Below are 18,328 nucleotides of genomic sequence, written 5' to 3'. Positions count from 1 at the left end.
CTATCAGATCTGTCCTCTGGTTTCTATCTCACACTAAGGGAAAGCAGAGATTCTTACAATGGCCTAGAAGTTTCTGCAGCTCTCTGGGGGCAATTACTCCTCCACCTCCTCAGTCCTTTCCCATGTTGCCTTTTCTGCTGATGCTGGGGATGCCACTTCCTTCCTGCCTCAGGACGGTTACCCTAGCTCTTCCCTGTCTGGAACACTTAGCCCCAGGAATTTAATGGCTTCTTCCCTCTTTCAAGTCTTAAGCAAGAGGCTTTCCCTCTTTACCCAATGAACATTTTCACTTTCTGCTTGGTTTTTCTCCAAAGCGCTTATTCCATTTCTATTATATGTTATAAATTACCTAGTTATCTTATCTATTGTCTGTCCTTTTCACCCATATATAAACTCTAAGAAATCAGGAAGTTTTATCTATTCATTGCTCCATCCCTTTGCCTAGAACAATGTCACAGAGATACAAGATATTCAGGTGCCCTGTTTAAATTGATGCTTTCGTTTTTGTTCTATTGACAGCAGACCAGAGCCCAGTCATTCACTGCAAACTTCTACCATCATATGAATAGTATGCCCCCCTCTGCTATCCTCCTTGGCAGAAGCAGGTAGTTTGTGGGCTTCCAAAAATTTTTATATGTACTTAGATTATATACTTTACTTCTCAATTATCACAAAGCAAGACCAAACATGACTGGAATATCTTCTCTAATTAAAAGAGCTGCAAACTGCTCATTGTAATTTGATAAATTTTTCTTCTCCCTCAGAACTGTCGTCTCCTGCTGTTAATGTCCTACTCTGTTTAATCACGTGTATCCCCTTTGACGCTCACAATGACTTTACAGGGGATATACTATAATCTCTACTTTACCAATGAGGGAGTAGAGACTAAAGGAACCTGACAGGTGGTTAGAAAGTCCCATGAGGAGTGGTCTGAACTTAGAGATGTTTCACTCCAAAGTCTATGTCCCTGGAACTCTGCTATAGGGCCTCTTCAACAGAAGACTGGGCATTATTTCAAAGAGTCTTGAAGTTTGAAACAGCATTATTTTCTTGAATCCTCAGAGACAGATTAGTATTTGAAATATGTGTGAAAGTATTTCTATTCTGCACAATTTCCCATAAAGACGAATGCCTTGTTTTTATGTTTTTATAATATGTGCAAACTCCAAATATAGCTTTGCAGCAAAACATTCTCTTTATCACTGTAGAAGGCAGTCATCACTTCTGTGTTAAAGGGATAGCATAAGAATCATCAGTATATCCACTTAAAATTTAAGTTGGATCCAGGTAGAAACTGACTTATGAAATTGACTAAGTTATTGAGTCAACAACTGGCAGAAAGCCAGTCTCAAAAGAATCTAGACGAGAGTGAAAACAAAAGAAGGATAGGAAAAAAGCCCATTTGAGTCAACATCGATTCTCTGTACTAAAAAAGAAATTAAGATAAAAATGGAGAAAACATCCTGTGTGAGGGGGAAAAAAACTCATCAGGATGAATACCAGGTCTCATACAGTGCTCTCAGAGTTAGAGTTGAATTGCCATCAGTGGATTTTGGAGGGGTTCATTATTTTGACAAATCAATGTGCATATTGTATGATGTTAAAGAAAAAAATGCTCAATCAGAAACAGCATTACTTGAAGCCCAGCCAAGAAGGTTACTAGCTTATAAGAGCACAGCCTATATTCTATTCCTGCATTTTTATTGACATCATTATTTTGGCCTCACAAACATTTTCTAAAATTTATTCCAACTTCTTCCTTTCTTGGCTTTCTGAAAAGTATCAAAGCTCAACTTCTCCACTTTTATAATATGCTCTTCAGCTTAGAATATTATCTTTAATAGTTCTCTCTTAAAAAGTTGCAACCTAATCATAACAGAAAGAGACCATCATGTTGATTTTACTATATTGCATAAATCACTTCCAACAATCTCCAAGGATTTTTGTAGCTTGGGATTCATATCATTCCCCTGTTTAAAAAAATCTAAAATATACCCCTAATATTTGCCCGATTATAGTTTTACTGAGGATAGTAATCATGTGCCTAATTGGCAAATCACTTTATCATGTTCTTCATACTGTACTTGTTGATTAATAACTGTTTAGTTGACTATATTATAATATACAAATAAGTGAAAACTAGAAAAACTAAAGACTTCAAGGTAACAATTATACATCAAAAACCACAAAATCTAATATGAAAGACTAATTTATTTCTTATCCAGAGTGACTATTCAGGAGGAATTGCCCTTTTCGTCATTTGCAATTGATACAGAAACCAGTTCATGTACGTTATAGTAGAATCACTATACCAGTCTTACTTAACCCTAATTCCTCTGTGTTACAGACCAGGGAGATGTGGAAGCAAGTCGTACCTTCAACTGAAGTCATTAACTTCCAGTCTCTTAGAATCAGCACCTGTTCCAAATGTTGGAGAATGTTGGCCCAAACTGTTTCTGCAGAGTTCTGTTATGAAGATTGAGATTTTCTGATTGGCCTTGACACAGTGTGAAAAGACATTCAAAACTACCGTGGACAAGGGGTGGAAATTTTTTTTTGAGAGAGAGGGAGGGCACGTGAACAGAGGAGAGGGGCAGAGAGAGAGAGAGAGAGAGAGAGAGAGAGAGAGAGAGAATCTTAAGCAGGCTCCACTGCCAATGCAGAGCCTGACGCAGGGCTTGATCTCACTACCCTGGGATCATGACCTGAGCCAAAATCAAGAGTGAGATGTTCAACCAACTGAGCCACCCAGGCACCCCCAAGAGGTGGAAATACTTAAGGGATCAAGTAAATTCCACCAGAATGTTAATAGGTTTTATTATAAGTTACATTTATTTTGAACAGAACCAACTAGTCAAAACCAAAAATGTACTCATTAGAAACCCATTTTCAAGGCATATCTGTGTGCAGTGAAAATAGGTACCTCCTGAAACACAAAGAACACGTAAAAATAGTTGACCTACAAATGTGAAGCATCACAACATGGATAGGTGATTTACTTTAACCTTCAGATACTATAATGAGGCTTAAATTCACAAACAATTCCAGCTGTAACTGTTAATTTACTCTTTTGACATTGGTGATATCACCACTCACAATGACTTACTAGATTTGGATTAAACATATGTTCACTTTAATTTGAGGACCATCTCACTAAGATGATCCTAATTGCTAATTTTTTGGCAATTTTGCTACCTTCACTTAAGTGCTTGGCATTTAATTGTCTACTTAATCCTCCTAACAAGAGCATTAGAACTTATCTCGAGGGGTTATCTTGAGGGCTATTGAGTTGATATATGTAAAGTGTTTAGATCTTGGCTCATAATAAGATTTCAAAAAGTGCTATTTGGTAAGCGGAATTATTATTCACATTTTAAAGTTAGAGAGAACCCCTAAGGTTATAAAGCTTCCAGAATCCATGTTCTTGTCCACAATTCTGTGCTTAGTGTGAATTGTATGAAATTAGAAATCATGAGTGTAAGAGAGGACACCCATATCTTTAACATCCAATTCCCTTCCCCTACAGTTCTATTCGCTTGATATTACTTTTCACTAACCTCCATTTCATACCCTCTCTGATAGCACGTTTCCTTGCTTCAGACAGACCTTTGAGTCTCTCTGTGCACAAGCTATTTCTCACTTTTGGAACGATTTCCAGGGAAGCATATTGCGTCTTATGTCTAATTATTTGTTTCAATATCTACCTATTTCTGAAGCTTTCTGAAGCTTATTTCATCTTTTTTCAATCTCTAACCTATCTATATAATCCCTGACCTCTTAATATTCTTCATTTTTCCCCTTTGTATTGAGAAGTATGCTTGGAAACACCTCTATTATTCTCTCTATTGGATTCTTAGGAAGTAGAAACTGTATCTGAAGTCTAAGTTGTTATTCTCTACAAAGTCCCAATTTATTATAGATGTAAGCTTCTAAGGATGCCAGCATTAGGAAGCTGCAATTTGGCCAACATGTTCCAAAATGATACTCTTATCAAGGAAAATTATTTTAAAAATTTGATCACAATATCCAAATTCCTAAATATACTAAATATTGTACAATTGTGAAAACTACTATTCTCTCCATTGAATAGGTCTGAAGTTCAAAAGCAAAAGTGTACATTCTAGCCATTAATATATCGTATATTGTGTGTCTAATAACTGAAGTAGAGTGTGCAATGACTCAAGGAATGCACAGTGTTCAAATAATAAATCACCTCAGTATTTAGAAAGTATTGTGCCATGAATCAAAACCTTCATTAGAATCATAAGATATTTCACTTACGTTACATCACAGTGACTGTGAAATATTACACACATTTTCAATACAAAGTTAGGTAAAAATTTCCCAATACTGGATTTACATTTTGTGCATATTACTATGTCAGTCCTACATCCTAGAAGGATTCCTACAGTAAAGAGTGAGTATGATTGCTGAAGAATAGCCCTGCTGCTCATTCTACACCAAGGACTAACGGGATATCAGGCAAATGATTTATCTTGTCTCCATCTCAATTTTCTCATCTACAAAATGGGCGGGTTGACACAATCCTGACTTGTTTCTAAATTCTATCAAAAATCTCTATATATTCCACATAACTTTCAAAAGATTGGTAAAATATTATTCATGAGAATGATTGAACTTTGTTACCAGATGGCATATTTAATATCTATGATGTTCATACTTTATAATTGAACTTTCATAATTGAAAATTAATGCTACAGTGCTACACTCAAGATAAAATTATATTTCATGCTATGCTACTCTAAGCAGTTTCATAATTTGTAATAAAACATTCAGCATGTTTTTGTAAGCATTTCCTTGATCTTTATAGAAAAATAACCTCCATATTAAGAAAACTTTAGGGAAAAAACTGATAATGTACAAATGTTGCACAGAACTTTCCATTGGGTATTTTTAAAAAAATTATATATTTCTTTAAGTGATTACAAAAATTAAGGACATTTTAGAGACACAGGAGTGTTTTATTCTATTATTAGGATGCAAATTTTCCTACCAAATTGACCTCCCCTTTGCTTCTGGGGGGCTCTATTTTCTACTTTCAATTTAGAAATACTGCATGAGGTAGGAGACATACCAGAAAGCAAACACAAATGTATCAGAGTAAATCATACCCATTTCCAAGCATGGATATTGGCACAGTTTTTATGAAGGCTATGTTTCTTTATAATGATCTCTACCCATATCAGTTCTGCTTATCAGTGCTTTTAGAAAACATATTCAGACAGGAAAGATATTCAACACTGAAGACCAAGATGCTAGGGAAGAAAAATGACGTATTGCAAATAATTCATTTCGGATAATGCTGGAGATTTATTCAACCAGACGCTCCTGAGTTCTGAAGTCTGACGGCTGAGCGAGACAGTAGCCATGGTTATCTGCCTCTGCGATGGCTGTCAAAAACAATAGCTTTTAAACACTTTTTAATGGAAGTGAAAATATCAGGGAGAGTGGAAATCAAATTATTATTATTATTATTATTTTTTGCTTTCCTTTCAACCACTTTAAAACAGATTCAGAGGTCATTTTGCTAAGGAATTTGCTAGTGACATACAAATAACTTCATATTCATATCAATGAACAAAGATGATATAACTATAAACACATCAGCTCCCTTTCTGGATATTTCCTGGTTTATCTCATCACTAAATTTTTGCTTGGTTTAAGCTTGATGATTCCCATTTAGGATACTTATTATATTGAATGAAAACATGATTTGAAAGGGAGAGCCAGAACAAAGATCGAAGTCACAAAGTATAAGAAGAAAGCCTCCATTTGGCTTACTGCTTTTCTTTCTTCCGTATTGATCTTTATTGTTTACTTACAGACTTTTAGAGCTAGAGAGAGAATGACGCAATTATCTAATTCAACTGTCTATTTTAAAGCAAAGGAATTATTGTTTCATTAATGAAATGTAAAAATCATTGCTGCACTACAGTAATTCAATATTTCCTATTATGAATGTTTCTTGGTTCTATCCCTAATATTGCTATTTATTCCAAAGAATATTCTTTTCAGCAAAGTAAACCTTAAAAGTGCATAGCAATTGGAAACATTATTTTTGAATATATTTCCAAGTAACACTGTCCACTTTTGAAGCCCAATGCTTGGGAACACATGTGCAAGTTTTTTTTACAGCTACTCAGTGACCTTAGGACAGGTCACACCTCATCAAGCTGGTGACATTGTATGCTGTTCAGTGTCAGGCCTGCTGAATCAATCAGAAAAGACATAAACTGAAATATGGACTGTGTCTTGCTAGAATTAAAAATCAGATGTTACATCTGTTTTTTAGTTTGACATGTGCCCTTGATCTTCAGTTGTGAGAGCAACTTTGTTATATTTTTTTATGGTTTAAAAAGTATTTACAGGTGTTAGACCTCAATAATTTTAAGCAAAGGGATTATTCCTTCACAATTCAAATAATCTCATAAATAAAATGCTGTTTATAAACTGCACCTTATTGTTACAACTGGACTAGCCTCATAAAATAGGAAAATAGAGGTCTAGTCTTTTATGGTCCAATGTTTAAAAATTTATATGTACAAATATATGTAGATATTTATTGTTTATATTTATCCATCCACATTTCAATATGTATTAATTATGTGGCAAACTAAAGATTAACATATTGTGTGTATTAGTCAGAGCTTGTAAGCTAAACACAAAGTTTGATCATTTGTAGACTTATGAACCACAAACAGGCATATACGATAATCAGAAATGGAGTTTTGTCTCGTTCTTTGTTCTGATATTAGTCCTGGAGAATTCATCCAGAATATCAAAGTAAAAGTTGGAAGGAAAAGGTAACCAGGAACTACCAACATCTGTGATCCATGTCTCCATTGTGGAGAAAAAAAGTTTTAGTGGAAATTTATAGGAAAATATCACTGTCAATAGCGTAACAAACAGGCAGGTAAGAGTGGGAAGGGAGGTGAAACTTAAGGTAACACTATATTGAAGTAAATCTTATCTTACATTTTACTCCACTGGATTTATTCAAGCCTATTTATGAGTATTCTTTATTGGCCTTAATTTTTATCCCCAGTAATAACAGTCTTCAAACATACTATTCGCTAAAATCTGCATGGTTCTAAAGTGAACTATTTTTAGAAAACTACGTTCAACTTAATGGGAATAATTAGAACCATGAGGCCTCCAAGAAATGTTTTAATCCATTTAAACCTTTGTGAGTTTTTAAAATAAGAACTCCTGCTATGCACAGATTATTGGGTCAATATTTATATTGAAATAGGGAGAAATATAATTGTAAAACACAAACATAATTATGTTTGGCTACAGCATTTTACATTTTCCAAAATGTTTTAATGTACTCCGCCTGATTGGGATGTCACAACAACCATATATTGTAGGTAAGTGAGTTATTATTGAACTCCTTAAGCATCTCCTGCATTGCAATTTGCCTCCCTGCTTTCATCTAGCACTGTATTTATTCTTTCCTCATGACAATGAAAGAAAAAAGCCTGAACTTAACCTGCCCGGGAAGTCATCAAACACTCATTTTATATGTATATGTGCCCCAAATTATAGTTGAAGTCTTAGCAACCTCATCTTGATCTCTGTTTTAAATATCTGAACACTAGTGCGGCCAGTTGTAGGGGAAGACCATTCACCGTTAGTAGGGACATGACATTGGTTTCGTTTACATGCCTGGAAAAAAAAAGAAATATTTTATATGCATATCATATATGTAGCACACATCTGCATATATGTATGCTATCACGATTTATAAATTTAGAGGCGCCTGGGTGGCTCAGTGGGTTAAACGTCTGACTTCGGCTCAGGTCATGATCTCACGGTCTGTGGGTTTGAGCCCCATGTCGGGCTCTGTGCTGACAGCTCAGAGCCTGGAGCCTGTGCCTCCCCCTCTCTCTGCCCCTTCCTGGCTTGTGTTCTGTCTCTGTCTCTCAAAAATAAATAAACATTAAAAAAGTTTTACAAAAATTAAATAAATAAATAAATAAATAAATAAATAAATAAATATAAACTACAAACTTACAAGTGCAAAATGAGCAGCAGAATTCAATAGGATGAGGAACATATTATTCCCAGAATCAAAGAAATGTCTTTTTGACTTTGGTATTCTACCCACAATTGGGCAGAATAAAGAAACAAGAATTTCAATCTGAATTTCCTCAGATGCTGGCCTCGCTTAAAATTATAAGCGTTACCAGCTCGTTCAAATGCCTTGACGGTAAAATTACCAGTAGTCCAAAAGTGATTTCAAGATCTCAGGCTTCATCTAGATGTAGACTTCATCTAGATAACTAAAAATGAAACTAATATCGAGATGTGCAATACATAAACAATATTGGCCAATACTATTCTCAGGGCACCACTGACGGTTTTCAAGTTAACAGAGAGACAGTCTGAAGCTTTCTGGTCCCAGTCATCCTGAGGTTTCCTATATTAATCATGTGTCTAGCTAATAGAAGCCTGGGACTCAAATATTTGCAGTATATGGGATATCATCCCCAGGTATCAAGTTATACCTGTAAGGTTTACCTGAGAGCTGGAGGAAAAATGAAACTTGCAACTTTGTCGTTCTAAATACCTACTAAAGCCTGTGGGACTAGGAACGGGGGCGCAAAAGGGCCCAACATTCACAGATGTTAAGTCCCTGAGAGATCTTATCTTAGAAAGGCTGAAGACAGCACAAGATGCCGGATTTCATAAGAGGATCTGAGCATAACAGGAGAACTCACCATATCCAACCACCCAGGAAGTATTTTGAGCGCTCCAGGATGAAAGGGTTGGGAAACAGAGATGGGTTTAGCATGAAGCAAATGAGGTTTAAGCTTTGGGGGCCCTCAACGTGCTAAGAGCATCTAAAGAAGTGTTCACACGGTCATGAATTTTTGGAAATTCAGCAAAAATAAGATATTTAACCCTAACCATTAAAGACTACCATTTCTTTCCATCCCACCCTGCTCTGAAGTTGGAGTCATTACAGGCACGTTTGAGATAGTGAAGTAGAAGTCAAGTCAGGAATACATTTATAGCAAGCTTAATGAAGTTTAATGAGATATATATATTTCTTTGGTTCGCAGGCATGTATGCCTTAGGTTATTGTCAGCTGGGAGAGGCTTTAAGGAACACACTGTTGTGTAGACACACCCAGTTTCATAACACAAGCATACAAGTCCAAAGGTCAAGTCACAATGTGAGCAAATGCTATAGCACCTGGAACCAGAGCATATGGGTAGACGATGTGAAATGTACACAGCCAGAAGGTAGACTGTGGGAAATATCCTAATCGTTAGATGAGTTAAAACTGTAAACAGAGAATTTGATTCACATTGATATCTAGTCAAAGAATTGACTTGTGTCAAGAATATGCTTTCTGGATACAATTATAAATGCACTATGGTGGTTTTCTTAAATTCTAAAACCTGGCATGGTGGTAGCAATTGTAAGTGGTGAAAATATCTCTAAACACAAATTTTAATCAACTATCTCAGAGGAAGGGCTGAATTAGCTTTCTGTATCGAGAATACTATATTTCTTATGTAAAGAAGTATTCAAAGAGTATCAGCCCAAGAGGAGAAGAAAATAATATCTTAGAGGTGTGGAGATTTTGTGATATCTTCGTCATTAGTCAACGTTTTCAAATGTGATGTGGGTTTTGAATTCTATAACAATAGTTTCTTTCATAGCTAAATCTGCATTCATACTTTTGTATCCTTTTCTCAAAGAGTTTCTACAAAATTGAATAAACTTCAGACTCCACAAAACTTCTATCTTCCTCCAGGTGGTGTATTAATAATATATTGATTTAATTTATACCTGAATCAGGCTGTTGAATAAGTCTCTTCCAATAGTTTGAGATTTCTACTAACACCAAAGCTGAGGACTATTGGTGCTAAATAGCACACATTGTCGAGACTGCCCACATACACATCTCCATGTGCCTACTGAAGGTTCTGTCTGCTGCTGCAAACATTATATACCCTTCCAGGCTTAGGTAAAATCAGACTAAAAAGTTCAAAGAGAATGAGTAAGAATCAAGAGTCATTAGTCTAAGGAGAGACTATAATGTGCTTTTCTCCTCCACTTCAAGTCCACCTTCCAACCCTTCTCCACCTCACCCCCAGCATCCACAATCCCGCCCAGACAGGCTGACCAGTATGGGTGCATCGACAGGTGCTCATGCCCTCTGGCTCTCTTATGGAGAATGAACAGGAGATGGGAAAGAGGAAGGAGACTTATGGTGTTACCAAAAGCTGGCTGTTCCTAGCAGTGAAGGACACAACTCATGTTGGTTACCTTCTCTACACAGCTCTGCCTCCAGCTTCAGTTACCACTTTCTCCCTAGTATTTCAGTCTTGGGGATAGTTGTTGCAGTTTTGGAGTGGTGGTGGGGGTCCAAAGCCAATGGCCACGAAAGAATTCTTGAGAGGTCTTTGGTGCAAAAAGATTACTTTATTAAAGCATGGGGACAGGACCCCGTGGGCAGAAAGAGCTGCACTGGGGTTGTGAGGAGTGGCTGATTATATACCTTGGAGTTGGTTGGGGAAGGGGGCGGTAAAGACAAAAGGGAGGTTTCCAAAAGGACTTTCATATGCTAAAGAGGACTCCTAAGATACTAGAGGCCTAGCTATTGTCAGGCTAAGATATTTTTACCTCTAGCAAAGCATTAACTTTTAAAAACAGTAGGGAGTTTCCGGAAAAAAAGTTCTAATCCCCTCCCTCAAGTACTTGTCAATGGCAGAAGGTCATAAAGAAATTTCGTTTTCTCTATATTTTCTTTTTGCCTTTGTTCCCCACATCACCATGGAGGGGAGGGTGATGTTAAGGCTCCAGGAAACTGAGTCTATAGGTTTCTGGATATTGCCTTTTTTCTTGTAAATCATTAAAATAGTTGCAAACTGATGGAGACCCATGTCCTGTATGACTTTGGTCTCTATCAGTTAACCATTTGTTTTTCCATTTCCTTTGTTCTTGGGCAGCCAGGAGTGCCTGAGAAATATCACACCTATCCCACTTGGTGGGGAAGGTGGGGGTTTGAGGGGTGACAGCTTGCCTTTTGCTCCCTCATCAAAGTGACTGTAAGAGTCCAAGGGTATTGAATTTTCCCTTTTGGTTTTCTTATATCCTTCCTGTATCTTTTTAAACACTCATTTTTTTCATGAATGAGTGAAATTTATTGTTTTACTTTGATCATTTTATAACAAGCTTTTATTTTCTCATCCTTAGGCTTTCCCAGGTGAGTTCTTTTTTTCTAATTTTGTGTGTGTGTGGTGAAATGTACAACATTGACTACCTTAACCACTTTTAAGTACACATTTCAGTGGTATCAGTTTCATTTGTATCCATTATACAACCATTGCCATCATCCATTTCTAAAACGCTTCACATCTGGAAAAACTGAAACCCAATACCCATGAAACAATAACTCCCCATTTTCCTTCCCCCCGACTCCTGGCAACCATCATTTAACTTTCTGTCTCTAAAAAGGCAATTCAGGGGCGCCTGGGTGGCGCAGTCGGTTAAGCATCCGACTTCAGCCAGGTCACAATTAAGCGTCCGACTTCAGCCAGGTCACAATCTGGCGGTCCGTGAGTTCGAGCCCCGCGTCAGGCTCTGGGCTGATGGCTCAGAGCCTGGAGCCTGTTTCCGATTCTGTGTCTCCCTCTCTCTCTGCCCCTCCCCCGTTCATGCTCTGTCTCTCTCTGTCCCAAAAATAAATAAACGTTGAAAAAAAAAAATTAAAAAAAAAATAAATAAAAAAAATAAATAAAAAGGCAATTCATAGAATGGGATAAAATATTTATAAATCATTTATCTGATTAGGGATTAATATCCAGAATATATGGAAAACTATAAAAACTCACCAACAAAAACACAGACACTTCAACTTATAAAACAGCAAAAGGCTGTTTTGAATAGACATTTCTCCAAAGAAGACACGCAAATGACCAAACAAGCACATGAAAAGCCCTTGAACATCAGTAATCAGTAAGATCATGCAAATCAAAAACCACAATGAGCTATTACCTCACAACCCATTAAAGTGGCTATGACAAAGAAAAAAAAAAAGGTACAGGTGGAGATGTGGAGAAATTGGAATGTGTGCACTGTTGTTCGAATGCAAAATGGTGCAGCCACTGTGGAAAACAGTATTACGGTTTCTTAAAAAAGTTAAAATACAGGGGCACCTGGGTGCTTCAGTTAGTTAGGTGTCTGACTCTTGATTTTGACTCAGGTCATAATCTCACGGTAGATGGGTTCGAGCCCATTGTTGGGCTCCACACTGCCAGTGCAGAGCCTGCTTGAGATTCTCTCCTTCCGGCCCTCCCCTGCTCTCTCTGTTTCCCTTTCTCAAAATAAATACACTTAAAAAATACATAAATAAAAATAAAAATACAATTACCATATGACCTACCAATTCCACTTCTAAGTATATACTCAAAACAATGGAAAGCAAGGCCTCAAAGAGACATTTGTATGCCCACATTCCTAACACGTTGTTTATGACAGCTAAAACATAGAAGCAATCCATGCCCATTGATAGATGAATGGATAAACAAAATGTAGTCTATACATACAATGAAATATCATTCAACCTTAAATAGAAAGTAAACAGTTTGTCTCTTTTCAAGTTTTGTAAACTGCTTCTCATTTGACCATTTTGAAAGTGGTATCTATTTCCTACTGTCACTTAAACTAATGTCTACCAAAACCACATGAGGGGGTCTTCAAGAAAGCTAATCTCTTTGAGTGGTTATCAGTAAAAAGGGGAAATGGATCTTTGAATAACTTTGGATTTCCAGTTTGTCAGTGGCCTTGCTGATCTTCCTTCTATGCTTCCAGGTCTCCTGCCAGAAGGGGTTCCTCAGACGACTCAGAAGAGCTCACACAGGAACACATTCCCTGCAGCAGGGAATTGAGCGCTGGGAGGTCACCAGCAGAGCTTCCTAAGAGGATGCATGTGCCGTAGGAGAGGACCCCGATTTGAGCTTCTGTCACTCACAGAAGCAAAGCAGAACCCCGAGAATCAATCAAGAAGAAATTGCTTATTATGTGCTCAGTTACACAAAAGATATTTTTCTCTTTCCTTTCCTCCTTTCCAAACTCCAACACTCTGGAGGATCCAGAGGTGATAAGAGTAGGGATACCAGATAAAATACATGATGCCCAGATCAATTTGAATTTCAGATAAACAGTAACAACAATGCGCATAACTGTGTACTATGAAATACTTGGATTATACTTATAATAAAAATAATTTGTTTATCCGAAACTCAAATCTAACTATTTTTCTTTTGTGTCTAGTTTTGTTTTTGATAAATCTGACAGCCCAATCTAAGACGAGGAGACAGTGTCTCAGGATTAGAGCTTTCCCACCCCTACCCCAAACATCATTTTTTTAGGCTGATCAGTAAGGGGAGGACAAAAGGAGAGTTTTAGATCAGAAATGAGATTGAAATGCTAAACTATTCTGGACCATACTAGCCTTTTTTTCTATGAAATGGAGAAAGTTCTAGAGTCTACATAAATCTCTTTAAATGGTGACAAGGAGAAAAGTAACACATATTCATGTTTTTGGGCCCCACCCCACCAATTTCAGGTTTGCCCAACAAGAAAATTAAATTCAAGAGCTTGATAAAATGTCCAAATACAACCTTGGGTTGTCATTAATTCTACTGTGAAGACTGTCTATCTACACACAGACTAACGACTACTATCCCTAGAAATAGATACAATGTGTTTTTGAAATAATGGCTGGCTGTGAAAACAGATGTAAGAGTTTTTATGTGGGTTCTCAGACATCAGTGCAGGCTTGGGAAATACCAGATAGCTGAGATGGTGATGAAAATGGGGACTTTCCAATCCCTTCTTAAAAGTCCCTGTGCAGACCTAAAGTACTTGGCTGGAGGTTCAAGTGGAATAACATGAATGCAGCTTTGATAGAGCTTGCTGACCATGCTGATTCCTCTGCGGTGTCCAGGAACTCTTATAAAGAAGGATGTATAGAAAGTGATCCTTAAATCCCACCTCAGATGCTCAGTATTTTTTAAAAAGACTGAATGAACCTCTTCCTAAAGAAAGAATATCTCTGTAAGAATGTCCTACATCTCAGAACCTGGCATCCCTCCCTAAAATGGGCACACCACCAGAAACACAATCTCATTTCATAGAAGGGACAGAAAGGTGTGCAGTCCAGTCTTTTGTGGTAACCAGGAAGACATAAAAATATAAGTAATTCTGAACTTGTCCCACGGGGAAGACACTTTGCAGCCCTAGTTAGAATAGGTTGTTTAGATGTGAGCCCACTCTTCTCCTGAAGTTAATGAAGCTTATTTGGGAAGAGGGAAAGAGGGAAGAGATAAAAAGTTTTTACAGTCACCAAGATCTGTGGCAGGGCTATTTGGTGATGATTTCCATGGCTTGAGACTCAGTAAATCAGACAGGCAGACCCTGCTTCTATGAGAGTGAGTGCTCAGGTATCAGAGGCCAACTTGGTAGATCTTATGAACTGATAGGATTCTACCTGAGAGTGAAAGATAACACAGAAGGCCTAACTCGTAGGGATAGAGATACATTGTCTTCCACAAGCTTGTCAGAGAAGCCCTTTCTGAGAAGGTAGCATTTAGGATAAGAAGTCAGCCTTGCAAATAGCAAACGGGAAGAGCAACTCAGACAGTTGAAACAGTGCAAGGTAGGATTCAAGGTCAAAAGGAGCACGACATATTTGAGGTATGAATAGAAGTCCATTGAGTGGGAACGTGGTGAGAGAGCAAATGGCTCAAAGGAGTTAGGGAGGTAAGTTAAAAGTCGAGCAAAAAAAAAAAGAATAAATGGGCAAATAAATGTGCGATTACTATAAAGCATATTTGCATTCCACTTATCAGTCAAATTCGGGAGGAAAGGATCCTCGAAGCACAAAGTGAGTAGCGACTGTTTTATACAGAAAAGGAAGGCAAAAATCAATCCTCAGAACCTGCAGAAATAAAAGAATTTAAAGTCTTGGAGAAAGCCAACACCAACGTGAGAAGTAGATACAGGGCTTCGCAGTAAGGAAGATACCCTTCTCCCCACCTTTCAAGAAAGCTGATGAAGAAGAAATTTCACCCCAAGGTTCCCACACTGGGAAAGCACCAGTACAAAGAAAAGCCCCCTTGTTTCTTTCCATGGACAGTGGAAAGTTTCTGCTTTGTTTTTGCTTTTGTGTTTGTGTGTGTGTGTGTGTGTGTGTATTTTAGTGAGATAAAAGCTATTTACTGACACTGAGTAAAACATATACAAAGAATTCTGAGGAACAAGCTGAAAACTTTCCCTTGCTTATTTTCTCACACAGAGACCCATATTGCCCTGAAGGCAGGATGTACCAGTTTTCCTTTCTGGAAAAGCAAACAGGCAGTAAGCTTCACTGAGAGAGCAGATTTTGTCCTTAAAGACCTGCAGGGCAGAGATCCTTCTAGTGAGTGGTAGTAGGTATGGTTGCCAAGACAGACAGGGCCAGCTAAGGGAATTGAGGGCACAGAATAGTGTCCATAAAACTTCAAGAAGACCATGGCTCAAAACATGTTAAGGGATATCCTGTGTGCTTAGGATTTTCTTACCAGGGAAAGAACACCCCTTAATTGGCTTTTGAGAAGACAGTAGTCATTCCCACTGACAATAAGTATGTATGACAGAGTCATAGTGAGAAGAATTATTTAGATAACTATGACCATAACTGTCAATTTCTAGACTAAGTAGAATTTAGTCTTCAAAAAAGAGATCTTTCAATCACGAAATTTTGGAACTGGAAGATAACTGGAAGTACAAGTCATTAATCTCCCTATTTTTCAAATTAGGAAAATGAAACAGAGACAAAGCAGGTGATTTAAAGACAGCTATAACAGGTGCAAGGTCTATGAGTTTCATGTGCTCTCCCCCTCATTCTTCTTACTGCTCCCAAGGGCGGTATAAACGAAACTCCTAAGACCTCCGAAGAGTGTAAAGGGAGTCCAAGCACAGCATGCCTATTTGTGAATTTAATCAGTGGAAGTTTTCATCTATTTACTTCTTGCAAGAGAACAACTGGGGCAAGGGTATGCTTAACATCTCCTTCTTTGAGTGTACATAGCCATGTGTACGTGTTGCCTATGGAAGTCTACCATAGCTAGCTCAGTGTACTTGGAGCAGAAGCGAGCATTGATCAGAGGAGAAAATGAGTAAGACTCTGGACTCAGAGACATAGGTTTGTAACAATGCTTTGCCAACAAAATGTACTTCAGAGAAAGTAGTTGTTCATTTTTAATGAAATCACCCTTTTATTTGAAGGGCAAATACAGCCGTTTTTTAAGTATAGAGAGTAAAAGAAAAATTTAAAATATAAAGAGCTTATAAAGGGACAATAATTCAGAAATAATTACCAGGATCAGTAATTTTAAGAGTTTGGGAATCTGCATATTTCTGATGTCAAAATTTCAAAGTGAATTTTAGAACTCCTGTATCTCAGAGCCTATTTAATACCTTTGCAAATAATCAGCTCTTGTTTTTATTTGTATTTCACTATCAAGAACATGTTTTTCTCCCTTGAAGGTGCAATTAAAAATAATGATAATAATAATAATATATGAACTGCTGTTTTAGATAGTGTGATCTCTTAAAAATGTTATCATCTCTCTGACTCACCCTATTCCATTTCAATCTATAGTTCTGTAAGCAACAAAATGATGTTGTAGGCAGAATAATGGATGCCCAAGAGAGTTCTAGGTCCTAATCCTCCGCACTTGTGACTATGTTACTTTACATGGCAAAGGGGAATTACCTGTGCAGGTGGAATTAAGGTTGTTGATCAGCTGACTTCAAAATAGAGGGATTGAGGCACCTGGGTGGCTCAGTTGGTTGAGCATCCAACTTCGGCAGGGGGCGGTCATGATCTCACAGTTCGTGAGTTTGAGCCCTGTAAATCGGGCTCTGTGCTGACAGCTCAGAGCCTGGAGCCTGCTTCGGAATCTGTATCTCCCTCTTTCTCTGTCCCTCCCCCCACTCATGCATGCGCTCGCGCTCGCGCTCTCTCTCTCTCTCTCTCTCTCTCTCTCTCTCTCAAAAATAAATACGCATTTAAAAAGTTTTTAAAAATAAAAAGGGGGGTTATTCTGGATCATCCAGAAGGGCCCAATTAATCACAAGGGGTCCTTAAATGTGGAAGAGGGAAGCAGAAGAGTCAACTGTCAGAATTACACAATGTGAAAAAGACCTGCATAGCCATTGCCAGCTTTGAAGACAGAAGGGGCCCGAGCCAAGCAATGTCGGGCATTGTCTCCAAGAGCCTCCAGAAAGGAACTCAGCCCTGACCTTATCTTGATTGTAGCCCAGCGTGACCTACATTGGACTTCTGACCTCTAGAGGTCCAAACAATGAGACTAAGATGATAAACTTGTATTGTTTTAAGCTACCAAGTACGGTAATTTGTCACAGCAGTCACAGAAAACTAATATACATGACAAGGGAATATAAAATCACCCAGGTTTGCAAACAATATTAAATAAGTTAGAGTTAAGAAAAGTAATTGAATTTGGAAATTAACTTCTCCACAATTTCATGCCACACTTTCCAAAAGGAAATTAACAAATTCAGCTTCTAAAAGAACATGAAAGTGGTGTTGTTTGCACAGAATATACAACTTGTTTAATGTTATTTTACCCTAACCATATTCTCTATTCTTCATTATGATTATTCCTTTTAAACTTCTGAACTGTCTATTATACATTTAAAAATAAAACTAATCTGTACCATTTGAGTTAAGTATTCTAATCAATCACTCAATATTTGTTGAGTTCTCTCTGCGCAGCTGTTCTCAGAGAATTTACTGTTTATGTTAAGAGATTAGTTTTTATTTTTTAACATAAAAAGAGTGGTACAATAAAAGTAGGAATTTTACAAATGAATTAGATGGAATGATTTGAGAATATTCTAATAAATATTCATGGCACTATTAACAAAAAGGTATTTTTATTCAAGACTTTAAGGAGTAGTATAAAGCTTAGTCTGAGATAGATCTGCAAACTTTCAAAAACCAGCAATACAACAACAGCTCTTTTAAACATGTGATATAAATATCAGTGCTTAATTTTTAGAAAAATAGTTTGATTTACATTTGTATTATAAAATAATGAATATCAATCATTATTAATAAACACATATGACTCTATTTGAATAGTCTTATCCTTAAAAGAGAAAACTTAGCATTACTCACCACATACTACAAAATCTCTGATTACTTGGACATTTTTGCCTTCACATATGTTGTGTTTATTATCGCTATCCTTTATGAGAATTTATTTTCAAATTA

At 37.2% G+C, this 18,328-nt stretch overlaps 1 pseudogene; it reads left to right on the top strand.

Annotated features, from left to right (window-relative positions):
* The window catches only part of LOC113603057 (SH3 domain-containing protein 21-like), a 44,251-nt pseudogene that overhangs the window by 22,095 nt on the left and 3,828 nt on the right, over positions 1 to 18,328 (top strand).

The sequence above is a fragment of the Acinonyx jubatus genome, chromosome B1 (genome assembly GCF_027475565.1).
Source record: "Acinonyx jubatus isolate Ajub_Pintada_27869175 chromosome B1, VMU_Ajub_asm_v1.0, whole genome shotgun sequence".
NCBI classification, from domain to species: Eukaryota; Metazoa; Chordata; class Mammalia; order Carnivora; family Felidae; genus Acinonyx; species Acinonyx jubatus.
The sequence above is the reverse complement of the archived record's forward strand: the minus strand, read 5'-3'. Positions and strand labels throughout refer to the sequence as shown.